General features: G+C 38.7%; 3 long non-coding RNA genes across 3 annotated transcripts; all 3 read left to right on the top strand.

Annotated features, from left to right (window-relative positions):
* Positions 1–6908: 6908 nt before the first annotated feature.
* LOC139170815 (uncharacterized) lies at positions 6909–9898 on the top strand. Its single transcript, XR_011559669.1, has 4 exons — positions 6909–7214; positions 7362–8129; positions 8277–9044; positions 9717–9898. It is a non-coding gene; the product is annotated as an uncharacterized lncRNA (long non-coding RNA).
* A 913-nt stretch (positions 9899–10811) lies between these two features.
* LOC139170814 (uncharacterized) lies at positions 10812–14319 on the top strand. The gene is made up of 4 exons (XR_011559668.1): positions 10812–11516; positions 11664–12544; positions 12692–13453; positions 13601–14319. It is a non-coding gene; the product is annotated as an uncharacterized lncRNA (long non-coding RNA).
* Positions 14320–14531: 212 nt separating this feature from the next.
* LOC139171555 (uncharacterized) lies at positions 14532–23123 on the top strand. The gene is made up of 9 exons (XR_011559767.1): positions 14532–15400; positions 15548–16309; positions 16457–17228; positions 17376–18256; positions 18404–19175; positions 19323–20203; positions 20351–21122; positions 21270–21939; positions 22259–23123. It is a non-coding gene; the product is annotated as an uncharacterized lncRNA (long non-coding RNA).
* The last annotated feature ends 296 nt before the right edge of the window (positions 23124–23419 follow it).

Here is a 23419-nt window from a genome sequence, read left to right as displayed (position 1 = left end):
CTTGGAAGAGACAACACTTGCTGGGCACAGCAGCAGAAGAAAGAAAAGTGAAAGAAGAAGGCAAGAAAATGTCTCCAGCCAGAGGCTGTTGGCCTTCTGCTATTACGTCATCATCTATGCTGTCATCTTCTATGCTGTGTGGTAAGTTTGGCTGACTCTTACAGTCCCCCAAAATTTTAGGATATGGGTGGGGTTCATCTTCCATTACTTTATGCTAAGTATTTTTTAGTAAAATAGGTGCAATTCTAGGTAATCTCATCCATGCCCTGTTAAAAAGACCCAAACCACCACAGGCACATCAAAACTAAAAACAGTTTTAAAGTTAAAGATAAAATTACCACAGGAGGTGACCTTGCTCTCAGAAATAAAGTGACCTGGGGTAATTTTAGTCAAGGCTCAGAGCCTTAAAGAAGCAAAATATGCAGAAAGGATCTACTTCAAATAACTGAAGTCAAAAGTTAACTAATATTACTTCACGTCCAGGAGTTGATCTTATTTTCTAGGAATTAAGTCAATTCTTGAGGTTTAGCCAACTTATTAGAATAAAATTTTGGTGGAACTTGAGCTAATCTCAACCATCTCCTTGCAAAAAGACCAAACCACCACAGGTGAATGAGAATTAAAATTTGCTTCCCAGTGAAGCCTGAGGTAATTATAGCCCTTCCCTTGCAGACTAAAAGCACATAAAATTACAGGATTAATATTCTAGTTTCTGAACATCTTTTGGTTATTTGGTGATATTGATTTTCCCCCCCCAAAGGCATGAATCCAATAGACGACGAAGAAGAAGACATCAACAGTAAGACAAATGGTTTCATTTACTCTTCACTGTATTGAATGTGAGGAAGCCTGGCAGGTACTGTTTGGGATAAATTTTTTTGGACCTTGCTAAAGTTTATTAGATTTGTATGCCGCCACTCTCCGTAGATTCCACAAATCATAGTTTACTTGCTTTGGCAAAGTTGTTTATTAAAAACCCCCAATATTACAAAGTATCAATGGCAGGGAACCGGAAGGCTAAATTGCACTTGCCACTGCGGCTTGTAAGTTCTTGTGGGACCAGCGCGGTTTTGCTGCTGCACCTGTGGACGTAGAAAAATTGCGCCTGTGTTTCAGCATGGTTTTACCTGTGGCTCTGTGCGTGATTTTTTAGCTGGTTCTACCTGTGGCTCCTACCTCCACAGGTGCAGCAGCAAAATCGCACTGGTCCCGCAAGAACTTGCGAGCTGTGGCGGTGAGCACAATTTCAATACACCCTGGTGATGCCCCTACTTATAGAGGTCTTTCAGTCCCTGAGTTTTCAGTCTCGGACACTCACCCTGAATGAGGTCAAGCTGCCGCCTGTCTCATTGAGTTCCTGAGTGGACCCTGTGGGAGACTCACACTGAACGTCCTCTCTGGGGTTGCCCTTTCAGTCCCTGAGTAAGCAGTGAGGGCGAAACACACTGGAAGAGACAACAGCGCTCAGCTAGAAGTCTCCTCCAATGCTCGAGGACCCCCTCAGTGAGACTCAGACCGGAAGGGAATCCTTTGGGATCACCTCCCTCCCTTCTTAGAAATAATGCCAGTACCGGCCAGACTTCTTAAAGCCGAAAGTGGTGCAATTGGATACGAGGTATATTGACAGAGGATAATATTTGTGGCTCACCATTGAAATGAGGCGTCCTTGGTGGTGTCTGAGCTCAGTGGCTTCCTTGTAGAGGTTTCATCAGTGCTGGAAGGGAGTGCAGTTTGCGCTCAGTTTATGGTTTTAGTGGCTTCTTTCAGTGTTGGTATATATGGTCTTGGACAGGGGTAGGCAAAGTTGGCTCTTCATTGACATGTGCACTTCAACTCCCAGAATTCCTGAGCTAGCATGATTGTCACAGGAATTCTGGGAGTTGAAGTCCACAAATCATAGAAGATTTGTGGTCTTGGAGATTCTTTGTTGTTAGCTTCTTTGACAGTTCCTTGATGAGAAATGCTGTATTTCTTGATTGTTGGTCTGGTGTGAATGATAGTAATAAAACCTCAATGGCCGTTTATAATGCTAGGTGTGGCCATTTATTTTATTTATTTATTTTATTTATTTGGTTTTTTGTTTGTTTATTTGTTTATTTTATTTTATTTTTTTTATAGATTTTATAAATTTATGCCAGGCATAATATAGCCCTGGCAATGGTCTTAGAACCAGAATGAAAACCTCAATGGACCTTTTTAATGCTACCTATGGCCATTTATTTTTTTATGTTTTTTTAATCTTATTTTTTAATAGCTTTTATACCTTTTTTTGCCTGGCATAATATAGCCTTGGCAATGGTTCTTAGAACCAGAAAGAAAACCTCAATGGACCTTTTTAATGTGAGGTGTGGCCATTGATCAATTGTAGATTTCACAGATTTCTGCCTGGCATAATTTAGCCCTGGCAATGGTTCTTAGAACCAGAAAGCAAACCTCAACAGCCTTTTTCTAATGCTAGATCTGGCTGTTGATATATAAAAGATCTTATAGTTTTCTAGCATTGCAGACTAACGGATGGAACCAGTGCTGACAAATTTTCCTTGGAAGAGGCAACGATTATTCGGCGCAGAAAAAAAAGTGGAAGAAGAAACCAGAAAGCAAGAAAATATCTCCAGCCCAAGACTGTTGGCCTTCAGCTGTTACGTCATCATCTATGCTGTGAGGTAAGTTGGGCTGAGACTTACAGTGCCCCAAGATTTTACGATATGGGTGGGGTTCATCTTCCACTACTTTATGCTAAGTAAGGGTAACCCTGCATATGAGATAAAAGAATGCACCATTGTGAATTGTGAATTTTTAGGAGTAAAACTCCAGTGATAACTGAAGTAACCATGATTTTTTTTCTTAATCTCAAAGGCTTGTACCACACCAACTTAGAAGACAGAAGATTAAATTGTCAGCCGGCAGTGTTGATGGTAGAAATAGAAGAACAAATGGAAAGAAAGAATAAATGACATCTTCACTTCAATCAACTAAAAAGTGACCTATAGAGAATAGATTTTATACCTTTTTTGCCTGGCATAATTTACCCCTGGCAATGGTTCTTAGAACCAAAGTGAAAACCTCAATGGCCTTTTTTAATATGAGGTGTGGCCATTGATCAATTTTAGATTTCATAGATTTTCCCTGGCATAATTTAGCCCTGGTAACGGTTCTTAAAAGCAGATAGCAAATCTCAACACCCTTTTTCTAATGCTAGATATGGCTGTTGATTTATAAAAGATCTTATAGTTTTCTAGCTTTGGAGACTAAGGGATGGAACAAGTGCTTACAAATTTTCCATGGAAGAGACAACACTTGTTGGGCACATCGGAAGAAGAAAAAAGCATGAAAAAACCAGAAAGCAAGAAAATGTCTCCAGGCCAAGACCGTTGGCCTTCAGCTGTTACGTCATCTCCCAAGCTGTGAGGTAAGTTTGGCTGAGTCTTACAGTGCCCCAAGATTTTAGGATATGGGTGGGGTTCATATTCCACTACTTTATGCTAATAAGGGTAACCCTGCATGTGAGATAAAAGAATGCACCACTGTGAATTGTGAATTTTTAGGGGTAAAACTCCAGTGATAACTGAAATAAAGTTTATTTATTTATTTAATCCCAAAGGCATGCACCACACCAACTTAGAAGACAGAAGATTCAATTGTCAGCCAGCAGTGTTGAGGGTAGAAATAGAAGAACAAATGGAAAGAAAGAATGAATGGCATCTTCACTTCACCAATCAAATCAGAAGGGACCTATAGATAATAGATTTCATACCATTCTGGCCTGGCATAAATTTAGCCCTGGCAATGGTTCTTAGAACCAGTATGAAAATCTAAATGGCCCTTTTTAATGCTAGATGTGGCCAATAATTGATAATAGATTTTATAAATTTTTTGCCTGGCATAATTTAGCCCTGGCAATGGTTCTTAGAACCAGAAAGAAAACCTCATTGGCTCTTTTTAGTGCTAGGTGGGGCTAGTAATTGATAATAGATTTTATACTTATTTTGCCTGGCATAACTTAGCCATGTGAAAGGTTCTTAGAACCAGAATGAAAACCCCTATGGTCATTTTGAATGATAGGTGGGGACAGTAAATAATATATTTTATATCTTTTTTGCCTGGCATAATTTAGCCCAGGCAATAGTTCTTAGAACCAAAATGAAAACCTCAGTGGCCCTTTTTAATGTGAGGTGTGGCCATTGATCAATTTTAAATTTCACAGATTTCTGCCTGGCATAATTTAGCCCTGGCAATGGTTCTTAAAACCATAAAGCAAACCTCAACAGCCTTTTTCTAATGCTAGATGTGGCTGTTGATTTATAAAAGATCTTATAGTTTTGTAGCTTTGGAGACTAAGGGATGGAACAAGTGCTGACAAATTTTCCATGGAAGAGACAACACTTGTTGGCCACATCGGAAGGAGACAGAAGCGTGAAAGAAGAAACAAGAAGGCCCAAGACTGTTGGCCTTCAGCTGTTACCTCAACTTCTATGCTGTGAGGTAAGTTTGGCTGAGTCTTACAGTCCCCCAAGATTTTAGGATGCATTGATAATAGATAGTAGTAGATATCAATAGATATATTGCTAATAGATAGCAAAACTCCAGTGATATTTATTTATTTTTTTAATCCCAAAGGCATGCACCACACCAACTTAGAAGACAGAAGATTCAATTGTCAGCCAGCAGTGTTGAGGGTAGAAATAGAATAACAAATGGAAAGAAAGAATGAATGACATCTTCACTTCACCAATCAAATCAGAAGTGACCTATAGATAAAAGATTTCATACCATTCTGGCCCGGCATAAATTTAGCCCTGGCAATGGTTCTTAGAACCAGTATGAAATTCTCAATGGCCCTTTTTAATGCTAGGTGGGGCTAGTAATTGATAATAGATTTTATACTTATTTTGCCTGGCATAACTTAGCCATGCGAAAGGTTCTTAGAACCAGAATGAAAACCCCTATGGTCATTTTGAATGATAGGTGGGGCCAGTAAATAATACATTTTATAGCTTTTTTGCCTGGCATAATTTAGCCCTGGCAATAGTTCTTAGAACCATAAAGAAAACCCCTATGGCCATTTTTAATGTGAGGTGTGGCCATTGATCAATTTTAGATTGCATAGATTTCTGCCTGGCATTATTTAGCCCTGGCAATGGTTCTTAAAACCATAAAGCAAACCTCAACAGCCTTTTTATAATCCTAGATCTGGCTGTTGATTTATACAAGATCTTATAGTTTTCTAGCTTTGGAGACTAAGGGATGGAACAAGTGCTGACAAATTTTCCATGGAAGAGACAACACTTGTTGGCCACATCGGAAGAAGACAGAAGCGTGAAAGAAGAAACAAGAAGGCCCAAGACTGTTGGCCTTCAGCTGTTACCTCGTCTTCTATGCTGTGAGGTAAGTTTGGCTGAGTCTTACAGTCCCCCAAGATTTTAGGATGCATTGATAATAGATAGTAGTAGATATCAATAGATATATTGCTAATAGATAGCAAAACTCCAGTGATAACTAAAGTAACCTTTGTTTATTTTTTAATCACAAAGGCATGCACCACACCAACTTAGAAGACAGAAGATTCAATTGTCAGCCAGCAGTGTTGAGGGTAGAAATAGAAGAACAAATGGAAAGAAAGAATGAATGGCATCTTCACTTCACCAATCAAATCAGAAGTGACCTATAGATAAAAGATTTCATACCATTCTGGCCCGGCATAAATTTAGCCCTGGCAATGGTTCTTAGAACCAGTATGAAATTCTCAATGGCCCTTTTTAATGCTAGGTGGGGCTAGTAATTGATAATAGATTTTATACTTATTTTGCCTGGCATAACTTAGCCATGCGAAAGGTTCTTAGAACCAGAATGAAAACCCCTATGGTCATTTTGAATGATAGGTGGGGTCAGTAAATAATATATTTTATATCATTTTTGCCTGGCATAATTTAGCCCAGGCAATAGTTCTTAGAACCAAAATGAAAACCTCAGTGGCCCTTTTTAATGTGAGGTGTGGCCATTGATCAATTTTAAATTTCACAGATTTCTGCCTGGCATAATTTAGCCCTGGCAATGGTTCTTAAAACCATAAAGCAAACCTCAACAGCCTTTTTCTAATGCTAGATGTGGCTGTTGATTTATAAAAGATCTTATAGTTTTGTAGCTTTGGAGACTAAGGGATGGAACAAGTGCTGACAAATTTTCCATGGAAGAGACAACACTTGTTGGCCACATCGGAAGGAGACAGAAGCGTGAAAGAAGAAACAAGAAGGCCCAAGACTGTTGGCCTTCAGCTGTTACCTCATCTTCTATGCTGTGAGGTAAGTTTGGCTGAGTCTTACAGTCCCCCAAGATTTTAGGATGCATTGATAATAGATAGTAGTAGATATCAATAGATATATTGCTAATAGATAGCAAAACTCCAGTGATAACTAAAGTAACCTTTATTTATTTTTTTAATCCCAAAGGCATGCACCACACCAACTTAGAAGACAGAAGATTCAATTGTCAGCCAGCAGTGTTGAGGGTAGAAATAGAAGAACAAATGGAAAGAAAGAATGAATGGCATCTTCACTTCACCAATCAAATCAGAAGTGACCTATAGATAAAAGATTTCATACCATTCTGGCCCGGCATAAATTTAGCCCTGGCAATGGTTCTTAGAACCAGTATGAAATTCTCAATGGCCCTTTTTAATGCTAGGTGGGGCTAGTAATTGATAATAGATTTTATACTTATTTTGCCTGGCATAACTTAGCCATGCGAAAGGTTCTTAGAACCAGAATGAAAACCCCTATGGTCATTTTGAATGATAGGTGGGGCCAGTAAATAATACATTTTATAGCTTTTTTGCCTGGCATAATTTAGCCCTGGCAATAGTTCTTAGAACCATAAAGAAAACCCCTATGGCCATTTTTAATGTGAGGTGTGGCCATTGATCAATTTTAGATTGCATAGATTTCTGCCTGGCATTATTTAGCCCTGGCAATGGTTCTTAAAACCATAAAGCAAACCTCAACAGCCTTTTTATAATCCTAGATCTGGCTGTTGATTTATACAAGATCTTATAGTTTTCTAGCTTTGGAGACTAAGGGATGGAACAAGTGCTGACAAATTTTCCATGGAAGAGACAACACTTGTTGGCCACATCGGAAGAAGACAGAAGCGTGAAAGAAGAAACAAGAAGGCCCAAGACTGTTGGCCTTCAGCTGTTACCTCGTCTTCTATGCTGTGAGGTAAGTTTGGCTGAGTCTTACAGTCCCCCAAGATTTTAGGATGCATTGATAATAGATAGTAGTAGATATCAATAGATATATTGCTAATAGATAGCAAAACTCCAGTGATAACTAAAGTAACCTTTGTTTATTTTTTTAATCACAAAGGCATGCACCACACCAACTTAGAAGACAGAAGATTCAATTGTCAGCCAGCAGTGTTGAGGGTAGAAATAGAAGAACAAATGGAAAGAAAGAATGAATGGCATCTTCACTTCACCAATCAAATCAGAAGTGACCTATAGATAAAAGATTTCATACCATTCTGGCCCGGCATAAATTTAGCCCTGGCAATGGTTCTTAGAACCAGTATGAAATTCTCAATGGCCCTTTTTAATGCTAGGTGGGGCTAGTAATTGATAATAGATTTTATACTTATTTTGCCTGGCATAACTTAGCCATGCGAAAGGTTCTTAGAACCAGAATGAAAACCCCTATGGTCATTTTGAATGATAGGTGGGGTCAGTAAATAATATATTTTATATCATTTTTGCCTGGCATAATTTAGCCCAGGCAATAGTTCTTAGAACCAAAATGAAAACCTCAGTGGCCCTTTTTAATGTGAGGTGTGGCCATTGATCAATTTTAAATTTCACAGATTTCTGCCTGGCATAATTTAGCCCTGGCAATGGTTCTTAAAACCATAAAGCAAACCTCAACAGCCTTTTTCTAATGCTAGATGTGGCTGTTGATTTATAAAAGATCTTATAGTTTTGTAGCTTTGGAGACTAAGGGATGGAACAAGTGCTGACAAATTTTCCATGGAAGAGACAACACTTGTTGGCCACATCGGAAGGAGACAGAAGCGTGAAAGAAGAAACAAGAAGGCCCAAGACTGTTGGCCTTCAGCTGTTACCTCATCTTCTATGCTGTGAGGTAAGTTTGGCTGAGTCTTACAGTCCCCCAAGATTTTAGGATGCATTGATAATAGATAGTAGTAGATATCAATAGATATATTGCTAATAGATAGCAAAACTCCAGTGATAACTAAAGTAACCTTTATTTATTTTTTTAATCCCAAAGGCATGCACCACACCAACTTAGAAGACAGAAGATTCAATTGTCAGCCAGCAGTGTTGAGGGTAGAAATAGAAGAACAAATGGAAAGAAAGAATGAATGGCATCTTCACTTCACCAATCAAATCAGAAGTGACCTATAGATAAAAGATTTCATACCATTCTGGCCCGGCATAAATTTAGCCCTGGCAATGGTTCTTAGAACCAGTATGAAATTCTCAATGGCCCTTTTTAATGCTAGGTGGGGCTAGTAATTGATAATAGATTTTATACTTATTTTGCCTGGCATAACTTAGCCATGCGAAAGGTTCTTAGAACCAGAATGAAAACCCCTATTGTCATTTTGAATGATAGGTGGGGCCAGTAAATAATATATTTTATATCATTTTTGCCTGGCATAATTTAGCCCAGGCAATAGTTCTTAGAACCAAAATGAAAACCTCAGTGGCCCTTTTTAATGTGAGGTGTGGCCATTGATCAATTTTAAATTTCACAGATTTCTGCCTGGCATAATTTAGCCCTGGCAATGGTTCTTAAAACCATAAAGCAAACCTCAACAGCCTTTTTCTAATGCTAGATGTGGCTGTTGATTTATAAAAGATCTTATAGTTTTGTAGCTTTGGAGACTAAGGGATGGAACAAGTGCTGACAAATTTTCCATGGAAGAGACAACACTTGTTGGCCACATCGGAAGGAGACAGAAGCGTGAAAGAAGAAACAAGAAGGCCCAAGACTGTTGGCCTTCAGCTGTTACCTCATCTTCTATGCTGTGAGGTAAGTTTGGCTGAGTCTTACAGTCCCCCAAGATTTTAGGATGCATTGATAATAAATAGTAGTAGATATCCATAGATACATTGCTAATAGATAGCAAAACTCCAGTGATAACTAAAGTAATCTTTATTTATTTTTTTAAATAAATGGCATAAATGGCATAATTTAGCCCTGGAAACGGTTCTTAAAACCAGAAAGAAAATCTCAATGGACCTTTTTAATGAGAGGTGTGGCCATTGATCAATTTTAGATTTCTGCCTGGCATAATTTAGCCCTGGCAATGGTTCTTAAAACCAGAAAGCAAACGTCAACAGCCTTTTTCTAATGCTAGATCCGGCTGTTGATATATAAAAGATCTTATAGTTTTCTAGCTTTGCAGACTAAGGGATGGAACAAGTGCTGACAAATTTTCCTTGGAAGAGACAACACTTGCTGGGCTCATCGGAAGAAGAAAGAAGCGTGAAAGAAGAAACAAGAAGGCCCAAGACTGTTGGCCTTCAGCTGTTACGTCATCTTCTATGCTGTGAGGTACATTTGGCTGAGTCTTACAGTCCCCCAAGATTTTAGGATGTATTGATCAGAGATAGTAGTTGATATCAATAGATATATTGATAATAGATAGCAAAACTCTAGTGATAACTAAAGTAACGTTTATTTATTTTTTTAATCCCAAAGGCATGCACCACACCAACTTAGAAGACAGAAGATTCAATTGTCAGCCAGCAGTGTTGAGGGTAGAAATAGAAGAACAAATGGAAAGAAAGAATGAATGACATCTTCACTTCACCAATCAAATCAGAAGGGACCTATAGATAATAGATTTCATACCATTCTGGCCTGGCATAAATTTAGCCCTGGCAATGGTTCTTAGAACCAGTATGAAAATCTAAATGGCCCTTTTTAATGCTAGATGTGGCCAATAATTGATAATACTTTTTATACCTTTTTTGCCTGGCATAATTTAGCTCTGGCAATGGTTCTTAGAACCAGAAAGAAAACCTCAATGGCTCTTTTAAGTGCTAGGTGGGGCTAATAATTGATAATAGATTTCATACTTATTTTGCCTGGCATAACTTAGCCCTGCAAAAGGTTCTTAGAACCAGAATGAAAACCCCTATGGTCATTTTGAATGAGAGGTGGGGCCAGTAAATAATATATTTTATATCATTTTTGCCTGGCATAATTTAGCCCTGGCAATAGTTCTTAGAACCAAAATGAAAACCTCAGTGGCCCTTTTTAATGTGAGGTGTGGCCATTGATCAATTTTAAATTTCACAGATTTCTGCCTGGCATAATTTAGCCCTGGCAATGGTTCTTAAAACCATAAAGCAAACCTCAACAGCCTTTTTCTAATGCTACATGAGGCTGTTGATTTATAAAAGATCTTATAGTTTTGTAGCTTTGGAGACTAAGGGATGGAACAAGTGCTGACAAATTTTCCTTAGAAGAGACAACACTTGTTGGGCACATCGGAAGAAGAAAGAAGCGTGAAAGAAGAAACAAGAAGGCCCAAGACTGTTGGCATTCAGCTGTTACGTCATCTTCTATGCTGTGAGGTACATTTGGCTGAGTCTTACAGTCCCCCAAGATTTTAGGATGTATTGATCAGAGATAGTAGTTGATATCAATAGATATATTGATAATAGATAGCAAAACTCTAGTGATAACTAAAGTAACGTTTATTTATTTTTTTAATCCCAAAGGCATGCACCACACCAACTGAGAAGACAGAAGATTCAATTGTCAGCCAGCAGTGTTGAGGGGAGAAATAGAATAACAAATGGAAAGAAAGAATGAATGACATCTTCACTTCACCAATCAAATCAGAAGTGACCTATAGATAAGAGATTTCATACCATTCTGGCCCGGCATAAATTTAGCCCTGGCAATGGTTCTTAGAACCAGTATGAATTTTTCAATGGCTCTTTTTAATGCTAGATGTGGCCAATAAGTGATAATAGATTTTATACCTTTTTTTGCCTGGCGTAATCTAGCCCTGGCAATGGTTCTTAGAACCAGAAAGAAAATCTCAGTGGCCATTTTTAATGTGAGGTGTGGCCAGTGATGAATTTTAGATTTCATAGATTTCTCCCTGGCATAATTTAGCCCTGGAAACGGTTCTTAAAACCAGAAAGAAAATCTCAATGGACCTTTTTAATGAGAGGTGTGGCCATTGATCAATTTTAGATTTCTGCCTGGCATAATTTAGCCCTGGCAATGGTTCTTAAAACCAGAAAGCCAACGTCAACAGCCTTTTTCTAATGCTAGATCCGGCTGTTGATTTATACAAGATCTTATAGTTTTCTAGGTTTGCAGACTAAGGGATGGAACAAGTGATGACAAATTTTCCTTGGAAGAGACAACACTTGTTGGGCACATCGGAAGAAGAAAGAAGCGTGAAAGAAGAAAGCGAGACAATGTCTCCAGCCCAAGACTGTTGGCCTTCAGCTGTTACATCATCTTCTATGTTGTGAGGTACGTTTGGCTGAGTCTTACAGTCCCCCAAGATTTTAGGATGTATTGATCAGAGATAGTAGTTGATATCAATAGATATATTGATAATAGATAGCAAAACTCCAGTGATAACTAAAGTAACATTTATTTATTTTTTTAATCCCCAAGGCATGCACCACACCAACTTAGAAGACAGAAGATTCAATTGTCAGCCAGCAGTGTTGAGGGTAGAAATAGAATAACAAATATAAAGAAAGAATGAATGACATCTTCACTTCACCAATCAAATCAGAAGTGACCTATAGATAAGAGATTTCATACCATTCTGGCCCGGCATAAATTTAGCCCTGGCAATGGTTCTTAGAACCAGTATGAAAATCTAAATGGCCCTTTTTAATGCTAGATGTGGCCAATAATTGATAATATTTTTTATACCTTTTTTGCCTGGCATAATTTAGCTCTGGCAATGGTTCTTAGAACCAGAAAGAAAACCTCAATGGCTCTTTTAAGTGCTAGGTGGGGCTAATAATTGATAATAGATTTCATACTTATTTTGCCTGGCATAACTTAGCCCTGCAAAAGGTTCTTAGAACCAGAATGAAAACCCCTGTGGTCATTTTGAATGAGAGGTGGGGCCAGTAAATAATATATTTTATATCATTTTTGCCTGGCATAATTTAGCCCTGGCAATAGTTCTTAGAACCAAAATGAAAACCTCAGTGGCCCTTTTTAATGTGAGGTGTGGCCATTGATCAATTTTAAATTTCACAGATTTCTGCCTGGCATAATTTAGCCCTGGCAATGGTTCTTAAAACCATAAAGCAAACCTCAACAGCCTTTTTCTAATGCTACATGTGGCTGTTGATTTATAAAAGATCTTATAGTTTTGTAGCTTTGGAGACTAAGGGATGGAACAAGTGCTGACAAATTTTCCTTAGAAGAGACAACACTTGTTGGGCACATCGGAAGAAGAAAGAAGCGTGAAAGAAGAAACAAGAAGGCCCAAGACTGTTGGCCTTCAGCTGTTACGTCATCTTCTATGCTGTGAGGTACATTTGGCTGAGTCTTACAGTCCCCCAAGATTTTAGGATGTATTGATCAGAGATAGTAGTTGATATCAATAGATATATTGATAATAGATAGCAAAACTCTAGTGATAACTAAAGTAACGTTTATTTATTTTTTTAATCCCAAAGGCATGCACCACACCAACTGAGAAGACAGAAGATTCAATTGTCAGCCAGCAGTGTTGAGGGTAGAAATAGAATAACAAATGGAAAGAAAGAATGAATGACATCTTCACTTCACCAATCAAATCAGAAGTGACCTATAGATAAGAGATTTCATACCATTCTGGCCCGGCATAAATTTAGCCCTGGCAATGGTTCTTAGAACCAGTATGAATTTTTCAATGGCTCTTTTTAATGCTAGATGTGGCCAATAAGTGATAATAGATTTTATACCTTTTTTTGCCTGGCGTAATCTAGCCCTGGCAATGGTTCTTAGAACCAGAAAGAAAATCTCAGTGGCCATTTTTAATGTGAGGTGTGGCCAGTGATGAATTTTAGATTTCATAGATTTCTCCCTGGCATAATTTAGCCCTGGAAACGGTTCTTAAAACCAGAAAGAAAATCTCAATGGACCTTTTTAATGAGAGGTGTGGCCATTGATCAATTTTAGATTTCTGCCTGGCATAATTTAGCCCTGGCAATGGTTCTTAAAACCAGAAAGCAAACGTCAACAGCCTTTTTCTAATGCTAGATCCGGCTGTTGATATATAAAAGATCTTATAGTTTTCTAGCTTTGCAGACTAAGGGATGGAACAAGTGCTGACAAATTTTCCTTGGAAGAGACAACACTTGCTGGGCTCATCGGAAGAAGAAAGAAGCGTGAAAGAAGAAACAAGAAGGCCCAAGACTGTTGGCCTTCAGCTGTTACGTCATCTTCTATGCTGTGAGGTACATTTGGCTGAGTCTTACAGTCCCCCAAGATTTTAGGATGTATTGATCAGAGATAGTAGTTGATATCAATAGATATATTGATAATAGATAGCAAAACTCTAGTGATAACTAAAGTAACGTTTATTTATTTTTTTAATCCCAAAGGCATGCACCACACCAACTGAGAAGACAGAAGATTCAATTGTCAGCCAGCAGTGTTGAGGGGAGAAATAGAATAACAAATGGAAAGAAAGAATGAATGACATCTTCACTTCACCAATCAAATCAGAAGTGACCTATAGATAAGAGATTTCATACCATTCTGGCCCGGCATAAATTTAGCCCTGGCAATGGTTCTTAGAACCAGTATGAATTTTTCAATGGCTCTTTTTAATGCTAGATGTGGCCAATAAGTGATAATAGATTTTATACCTTTTTTTGCCTGGCGTAATCTAGCCCTGGCAATGGTTCTTAGAACCAGAAAGAAAATCTCAGTGGCCATTTTTAATGTGAGGTGTGGCCAGTGATGAATTTTAGATTTCATAGATTTCTCCCTGGCATAATTTAGCCCTGGAAACGGTTCTTAAAACCAGAAAGAAAATCTCAATGGACCTTTTTAATGAGAGGTGTGGCCATTGATCAATTTTAGATTTCTGCCTGGCATAATTTAGCCCTGGCAATGGTTCTTAAAACCAGAAAGCCAACGTCAACAGCCTTTTTCTAATGCTAGATCCGGCTGTTGATTTATACAAGATCTTATAGTTTTCTAGGTTTGCAGACTAAGGGATGGAACAAGTGATGACAAATTTTCCTTGGAAGAGACAACACTTGTTGGGCACATCGGAAGAAGAAAGAAGCGTGAAAGAAGAAAGCGAGACAATGTCTCCAGCCCAAGACTGTTGGCCTTCAGCTGTTACATCATCTTCTATGCTGTGAGGTACATTTGGCTGAGTCTTACAGTCCCCCAAGATTTTAGGATGTATTGATCAGAGATAGTAGTTGATATCAATAGATATATTGATAATAGATAGCAAAACTCCAGTGATAACTAAAGTAACATTTATTTATTTTTTTAATCCCCAAGGCATGCACCACACCAACTTAGAAGACAGAAGATTCAATTGTCAGCCAGCAGTGTTGAGGGTAGAAATAGAATAACAAATATAAAGAAAGAATGAATGACATCTTCACTTCACCAATCAAATCAGAAGTGACCTATAGATAAGAGATTTCATACCATTCTGGCCCGGCATAAATTTAGCCCTGGCAATGGTTCTTAGAACCAGTATGAAAATCTAAATGGCCCTTTTTAATGCTAGATGTGGCCAATAATTGATAATATTTTTTATACCTTTTTTGCCTGGCATAATTTAGCTCTGGCAATGGTTCTTAGAACCAGAAAGAAAACCTCAATGGCTCTTTTAAGTGCTAGGTGGGGCTAATAATTGATAATAGATTTCATACTTATTTTGCCTGGCATAACTTAGCCCTGCAAAAGGTTCTTAGAACCAGAATGAAAACCCCTGTGGTCATTTTGAATGAGAGGTGGGGCCAGTAAATAATATATTTTATATCATTTTTGCCTGGCATAATTTAGCCCTGGCAATAGTTCTTAGAACCAAAATGAAAACCTCAGTGGCCCTTTTTAATGTGAGGTGTGGCCATTGATCAATTTTAAATTTCACAGATTTCTGCCTGGCATAATTTAGCCCTGGCAATGGTTCTTAAAACCATAAAGCAAACCTCAACAGCCTTTTTCTAATGCTACATGTGGCTGTTGATTTATAAAAGATCTTATAGTTTTGTAGCTTTGGAGACTAAGGGATGGAACAAGTGCTGACAAATTTTCCTTAGAAGAGACAACACTTGTTGGGCACATCGGAAGAAGAAAGAAGCGTGAAAGAAGAAACAAGAAGGCCCAAGACTGTTGGCCTTCAGCTGTTACGTCATCTTCTATGCTGTGAGGTACATTTGGCTGAGTCTTACAGTCCCCCAAGATTTTAGGATGTATTGATCAGAGATAGTAGTTGATATCAATAGATATATTGATAATAGATAGCAAAACTCTAGTGATAACTAAAGTAACGTTTATTTATTTTTTTAATCCCAAAGGCATGCACCACACCAACTGAGAAGACAGAAGATTCAATTGTCAGCCAGCAGTGTTGAGGGTAGAAATAGAATAACAAATGGAAAGAAAGAATGAATGACATCTTCACTTCACCAATCAAATCAGAAGTGACCTATAGATAAGAGATTTCATACCATTCTGGCCCGGCATAAATTTAGCCCTGGCAATGGTTCTTAGAACCAGTATGAATTTTTCAATGGCTCTTTTTAATGCTAGATGTGGCCAATAAGTGATAATAGATTTTATACCTTTTTTTGCCTGGCGTAATCTAGCCCTGGCAATGGTTCTTAGAACCAGAAAGAAAATCTCAGTGGCCATTTTTAATGTGAGGTGTGGCCAGTGATGAATTTTAGATTTCATAGATTTCTCCATGGCATAATTTAGCCCTGGAAACGGTTCTTAAAACCAGAAAGAAAATCTCAATGGACCTTTTTAATGAGAGGTGTGGCCATTGATCAATTTTAGATTTCTGCCTGGCATAATTTAGCCCTGGCAATGGTTCTTAAAACCAGAAAGCCAACGTCAACAGCCTTTTTCTAATGCTAGATCCGGCTGTTGATATATAAAAGATCTTATAGTTTTCTAGCTTTGCAGACTAAGGGATGGAACAAGTGCTGACAAATTTTCCTTGGAAGAGACAACACTTGCTGGGCTCATCGGAAGAAGAAAGAAGCGTGAAAGAAGAAACAAGAAGGCCCAAGACTGTTGGCCTTCAGCTGTTACGTCATCTTCTATGCTGTGAGGTACATTTGGCTGAGTCTTACAGTCCCCCAAGATTTTAGGATGTATTGATCAGAGATAGTAGTTGATATCAATAGATATATTGATAATAGATAGCAAAACTCTAGTGATAACTAAAGTAACGTTTATTTATTTTTTTAATCCCAAAGGCATGCACCACACCAACTGAGAAGACAGAAGATTCAATTGTCAGCCAGCAGTGTTGAGGGGAGAAATAGAATAACAAATGGAAAGAAAGAATGAATGACATCTTCACTTCACCAATCAAATCAGAAGTGACCTATAGATAAGAGATTTCATACCATTCTGGCCCGGCATAAATTTAGCCCTGGCAATGGTTCTTAGAACCAGTATGAATTTTTCAATGGCTCTTTTTAATGCTAGATGTGGCCAATAAGTGATAATAGATTTTATACCTTTTTTTGCCTGGCGTAATCTAGCCCTGGCAATGGTTCTTAGAACCAGAAAGAAAATCTCAGTGGCCATTTTTAATGTGAGGTGTGGCCAGTGATGAATTTTAGATTTCATAGATTTCTCCCTGGCATAATTTAGCCCTGGAAACGGTTCTTAAAACCAGAAAGAAAATCTCAATGGACCTTTTTAATGAGAGGTGTGGCCATTGATCAATTTTAGATTTCTGCCTGGCATAATTTAGCCCTGGCAATGGTTCTTAAAACCAGAAAGCCAACGTCAACAGCCTTTTTCTAATGCTAGATCCGGCTGTTGATTTATACAAGATCTTATAGTTTTCTAGGTTTGCAAACTAAGGGATGGAACAAGTGATGACAAATTTTCCTTGGAAGAGACAACACTTGTTGGGCACATCGGAAGAAGAAAGAAGCGTGAAAGAAGAAAGCGAGACAATGTCTCCAGCCCAAGACTGTTGGCCTTCAGCTGTTACATCATCTTCTATGTTGTGAGGTACGTTTGGCTGAGTCTTACAGTCCCCCAAGATTTTAGGATGTATTGATCAGAGATAGTAGTTGATATCAATAGATATATTGATAATAGATAGCAAAACTCCAGTGATAACTAAAGTAACATTTATTTATTTTTTTAATCCCCAAGGCATGCACCACACCAACTTAGAAGACAGAAGATTCAATTGTCAGCCAGCAGTGTTGAGGGTAGAAATAGAATAACAAATATAAAGAAAGAATGAATGACATCTTCACTTCACCAATCAAATCAGAAGTGACCTATAGATAAGAGATTTCATACCATTCTGGCCCGGCATAAATTTAGCCCTGGCAATGGTTCTTAGAACCAGTATGAAAATCTAAATGGCCCTTTTTAATGCTAGATGTGGCCAATAATTGATAATATTTTTTATACCTTTTTTGCCTGGCATAATTTAGCTCTGGCAATGGTTCTTAGAACCAGAAAGAAAACCTCAATGGCTCTTTTAAGTGCTAGGTGGGGCTAATAATTGATAATAGATTTCATACTTATTTTGCCTGGCATAACTTAGCCCTGCAAAAGGTTCTTAGAACCAGAATGAAAACCCCTGTGGTCATTTTGAATGAGAGGTGGGGCCAGTAAATAATATATTTTATATCATTTTTGCCTGGCATAATTTAGCCCTGGCAATAGTTCTTAGAACCAAAATGAAAACCTCAGTGGCCCTTTTTAATGTGAGGTGTGGCCATTGATCAATTTTAAATTTCACAGATTTCTGCCTGGCATAATTTAGCCCTGGCAATGGTTCTTAAAACCATAAAGCAAACCTCAACAGCCTTTTTCTAATGCTACATGTGGCTGTTGATTTATAAAAGATCTTATAGTTTTGTAGCTTTGGAGACTAAGGGATGGAACAAGTGCTGACAAATTTTCCTTAGAAGAGACAACACTTGTTGGGCACATCGGAAGAAGAAAGAAGCGTGAAAGAAGAAACAAGAAGGCCCAAGACTGTTGGCCTTCAGCTGTTACGTCATCTTCTATGCTGTGAGGTACATTTGGCTGAGTCTTACAGTCCCCCAAGATTTTAGGATGTATTGATCAGAGATAGTAGTTGATATCAATAGATATATTGATAATAGATAGCAAAACTCTAGTGATAACTAAAGTAACGTTTATTTATTTTTTTAATCCCAAAGGCATGCACCACACCAACTGAGAAGACAGAAGATTCAATTGTCAGCCAGCAGTGTTGAGGGTAGAAATAGAATAACAAATGGAAAGAAAGAATGAATGACATCTTCACTTCACCAATCAAATCAGAAGTGACCTATAGATAAGAGATTTCATACCATTCTGGCCCGGCATAAATTTAGCCCTGGCAATGGTTCTTAGAACCAGTATGAATTTTTCAATGGCTCTTTTTAATGCTAGATGTGGCCAATAAGTGATAATAGATTTTATACCTTTTTTTGCCTGGCGTAATCTAGCCCTGGCAATGGTTCTTAGAACCAGAAAGAAAATCTCAGTGGCCATTTTTAATGTGAGGTGTGGCCAGTGATGAATTTTAGATTTCATAGATTTCTCCCTGGCATAATTTAGCCCTGGAAACGGTTCTTAAAACCAGAAAGAAAATCTCAATGGACCTTTTTAATGAGAGGTGTGGCCATTGATCAATTTTAGATTTCTGCCTGGCATAATTTAGCCCTGGCAATGGTTCTTAAAACCAGAAAGCCAACGTCAACAGCCTTTTTCTAATGCTAGATCCGGCTGTTGATTTATACAAGATCTTATAGTTTTCTAGGTTTGCAAACTAAGGGATGGAACAAGTGATGACAAATTTTCCTTGGAAGAGACAACACTTGTTGGGCACATCGGAAGAAGAAAGAAGCGTGAAAGAAGAAAGCGAGACAATGTCTCCAGCCCAAGACTGTTGGCCTTCAGCTGTTACATCATCTTCTATGTTGTGAGGTACGTTTGGCTGAGTCTTACAGTCCCCCAAGATTTTAGGATGTATTGATCAGAGATAGTAGTTGATATCAATAGATATATTGATAATAGATAGCAAAACTCCAGTGATAACTAAAGTAACATTTATTTATTTTTTTAATCCCCAAGGCATGCACCACACCAACTTAGAAGACAGAAGATTCAATTGTCAGCCAGCAGTGTTGAGGGTAGAAATAGAATAACAAATATAAAGAAAGAATGAATGACATCTTCACTTCACCAATCAAATCAGAAGTGACCTATAGATAAGAGATTTCATACCATTCTGGCCCGGCATAAATTTAGCCCTGGCAATGGTTCTTAGAACCAGTATGAAAATCTAAATGGCCCTTTTTAATGCTAGATGTGGCCAATAATTGATAATATTTTTTATACCTTTTTTGCCTGGCATAATTTAGCTCTGGCAATGGTTCTTAGAACCAGAAAGAAAACCTCAATGGCTCTTTTAAGTGCTAGGTGGGGCTAATAATTGATAATAGATTTCATACTTATTTTGCCTGGCATAACTTAGCCCTGCAAAAGGTTCTTAGAACCAGAATGAAAACCCCTGTGGTCATTTTGAATGAGAGGTGGGGCCAGTAAATAATATATTTTATATCATTTTTGCCTGGCATAATTTAGCCCTGGCAATAGTTCTTAGAACCAAAATGAAAACCTCAGTGGCCCTTTTTAATGTGAGGTGTGGCCATTGATCAATTTTAAATTTCACAGATTTCTGCCTGGCATAATTTAGCCCTGGCAATGGTTCTTAAAACCATAAAGCAAACCTCAACAGCCTTTTTCTAATGCTACATGTGGCTGTTGATTTATAAAAGATCTTATAGTTTTGTAGCTTTGGAGACTAAGGGATGGAACAAGTGCTGACAAATTTTCCTTAGAAGAGACAACACTTGTTGGGCACATCGGAAGAAGAAAGAAGCGTGAAAGAAGAAACAAGAAGGCCCAAGACTGTTGGCCTTCAGCTGTTACGTCATCTTCTATGCTGTGAGGTACATTTGGCTGAGTCTTACAGTCCCCCAAGATTTTAGGATGTATTGATCAGAGATAGTAGTTGATATCAATAGATATATTGATAATAGATAGCAAAACTCTAGTGATAACTAAAGTAACGTTTATTTATTTTTTTAATCCCAAAGGCATGCACCACACCAACTGAGAAGACAGAAGATTCAATTGTCAGCCAGCAGTGTTGAGGGTAGAAATAGAATAACAAATGGAAAGAAAGAATGAATGACATCTTCACTTCACCAATCAAATCAGAAGTGACCTATAGATAAGAGATTTCATACCATTCTGGCCCGGCATAAATTTAGCCCTGGCAATGGTTCTTAGAACCAGTATGAATTTTTCAATGGCTCTTTTTAATGCTAGATGTGGCCAATAAGTGATAATAGATTTTATACCTTTTTTTGCCTGGCGTAATCTAGCCCTGGCAATGGTTCTTAGAACCAGAAAGAAAATCTCAGTGGCCATTTTTAATGTGAGGTGTGGCCAGTGATGAATTTTAGATTTCATAGATTTCTCCATGGCATAATTTAGCCCTGGAAACGGTTCTTAAAACCAGAAAGAAAATCTCAATGGACCTTTTTAATGAGAGGTGTGGCCATTGATCAATTTTAGATTTCTGCCTGGCATAATTTAGCCCTGGCAATGGTTCTTAAAACCAGAAAGCAAACGTCAACAGCCTTTTTCTAATGCTAGATCCGGCTGTTGATATATAAAAGATCTTATAGTTTTCTAGCTTTGCAGACTAAGGGATGGAACAAGTGCTGACAAATTTTCCTTGGAAGAGACAACACTTGCTGGGCTCATCGGAAGAAGAAAGAAGCATGAAAGAAGAAAGCAAGACAATGTCTCCAGCCCAAGACTGTTGGCCTTCAGCTGTTACATCATCTTCTATGCTGTGAGGTACGTTTGGCTGAGTCTTACAGTCCCCCAAGATTTTAGGATGTATTGATAATAGATAGCAGTAGATATCAATAGATATATTGCTAATAGATAGCAGAACTCCATTGATAACTAAAGTAACCTTTATTTATTTTTTTAATCCCAAAGGCATGCACCACACCAACTTAGAAGACAGAAGATTCAATTGTCAGCCAGCAGTGTTGAGGGTAGAAATAGAATAACAAATGGAAAGAAAGAATGAATGACATCTTCACTTCACCAATCAAATCAGAAGTGACCTATAGATAATAGATTTCATACCATTCTGGCCTGGCATAAATTTAGCCCTGGCAATAGTTCTTAGAATCAAAATGAAAACCTCAATGGCCCTTTTTAATGTGAGGTGTGGCCACTGATCAATATTAGATTTCATAGATTTCTGCCTGGCATAATTTAGCCCTGGCAACAGTTCTTAGAACCAGAAAGAAAACCCCTATGGCTCTTTTTAGTTCTAGATTTTATACTTATTTTGTCTGGCTTAATGTAGCCCTGGCAATAGTTCTTAGAACCAGAGTGAAAACCTCAATGCCCCCATTTAATTCTAGGTGGGGCCAGTAATTAATAATATATATTACGGTATATCTTTTTTGCTTGTCATAATTTAGCCCTGGCAATGGTTCTTAGAACCGAAAAGAAAACCCCACTGGCCATTTTTAATGCTAGGTGTGACCGGTGAGGTGTAGAAGATTTTAGAACTCCTGAGATTGTGTGGTGGAACAAATCCATGCCCCCTGCCAAATGTTCTTGGAAAGAGACAGGGCGCCCTCTCTGCTGTTAGGTAAGTTGAGTTGAGTCTTGTATTCGTTTGGGCATAATGGAGATGGGTGGTGGTCTTCCACTAATAACTATCCCCTTTTGCCAAGGCAAGCAAGGGTAACTCTGCATCTGAAGTAATAGTATATTCACTATGACAATCGTTAATTGTTGTACCTTATGAATCTTGACAAATGTATCTTTTTTTAATATACACTGAGAGCATCTGCACCAAAGACAAATTCCTTGTGTGTCCAATCACAGTTGGCCGATAAATAATTCTGTTCTTTCCTATTCTGTTTTTTAAGGGTAATATTGCAGTAACGTTTATTTGTTATCTCAAGGGTGTGTGGTTACAATGTCTTAGAAGACAGAAGACTGAATTGCCCGCCTCCAGTGTTGAGAAGAGAAGAAGGAAAAGAAAGCAAGAATGAACATGATCTTCGCCAAGAATGCAGCTCACCCTGTCAATCAAAACTGACCTGTAGGAAAATCAATGGGATTGTAAGCCATTAACGCACCACACTACACATTTTAATGCTGTCTGTGTCTGTTGATAGGTAATAGAATTTCTAGTTTTCTTGCCTAGTGTAGTTTTATCTGTGGTTTTTAGAAAGAAAAGGTCAAGTATTCTTTTTAAATGTGTTTGATGATGTATATAAGATTCAGTGGTTTTCTCGCCCATTGGCTATTACACCAGGCAGTGGTTCTTAAAACCAAGAAGAATCTCTATGGCCCTCTCTAATGCTAGGTGTGGTCAGAGATTCGTAAAGTAGTAATTAGTTATTTGGTATGGGATTCGAATTTGAGAACGCCCCCAAAGCATCCTACATAACAACATAGACATGGAAATGATAGGGAGTTGTTGGGGTGCATTGCTTGGGAGAAAGGCTGCACTGTTCCTTAATTCCATCTGCCCTCAGACCCCCACGCATGACGGTGGAAATGCCATGGCACCCCTGGGTGAAGGAGGCCTTCCAGTCCCTGAGCGAGCGATGGGGGTGAATCACACTGGAAAAGGGCAGAGCGCTCAGAGAGAAGGCTCTCCCAGTCCCTGAGGATCCCAAATGATCCCTGAGCGAGCGATGGGGGTGAATCACACTGGAAGGGTCCAGAGCACTCAGAGAGAAGGCTCTCCCAGTCCCTGAGGATCCCAAATGGTCCCAGAGCGAGCGATGGGGGTGAATCACACTGGGAGGGTCCAGAGAGCTCAGAGAGAAGGCTCTCCCAGTCCCTGAGGATCCCAAATGGTCCCAGAGCGAGCGATGGGGGTGAATCACACTGGAAGTGTCCAGAGCACTCAGAGAGAAGGCTCTCCCAGTCCCTGAGGATCCCAAATGGTCCCTGAGTGAGCGATGGGGGTGAATCACACTGGGAGGGTCCAGAGCGCTCAGAGAGAAGGCTCTCCCAGTCCCTGAGGATCCCAAATGGTCCCTGAGCGAGCGATGGGGGTGAATCACACTGGGAGGGTCCAGAGCGCTCAGAGAGAAGGCTCTCCCAGTCCC

Source organism: Erythrolamprus reginae, chromosome 8 (assembly GCF_031021105.1).
Source record: "Erythrolamprus reginae isolate rEryReg1 chromosome 8, rEryReg1.hap1, whole genome shotgun sequence".
Classification (NCBI taxonomy): domain Eukaryota; kingdom Metazoa; phylum Chordata; class Lepidosauria; order Squamata; family Dipsadidae; genus Erythrolamprus; species Erythrolamprus reginae.
The sequence above is the reverse complement of the archived record's forward strand: the minus strand, read 5'-3'. Positions and strand labels throughout refer to the sequence as shown.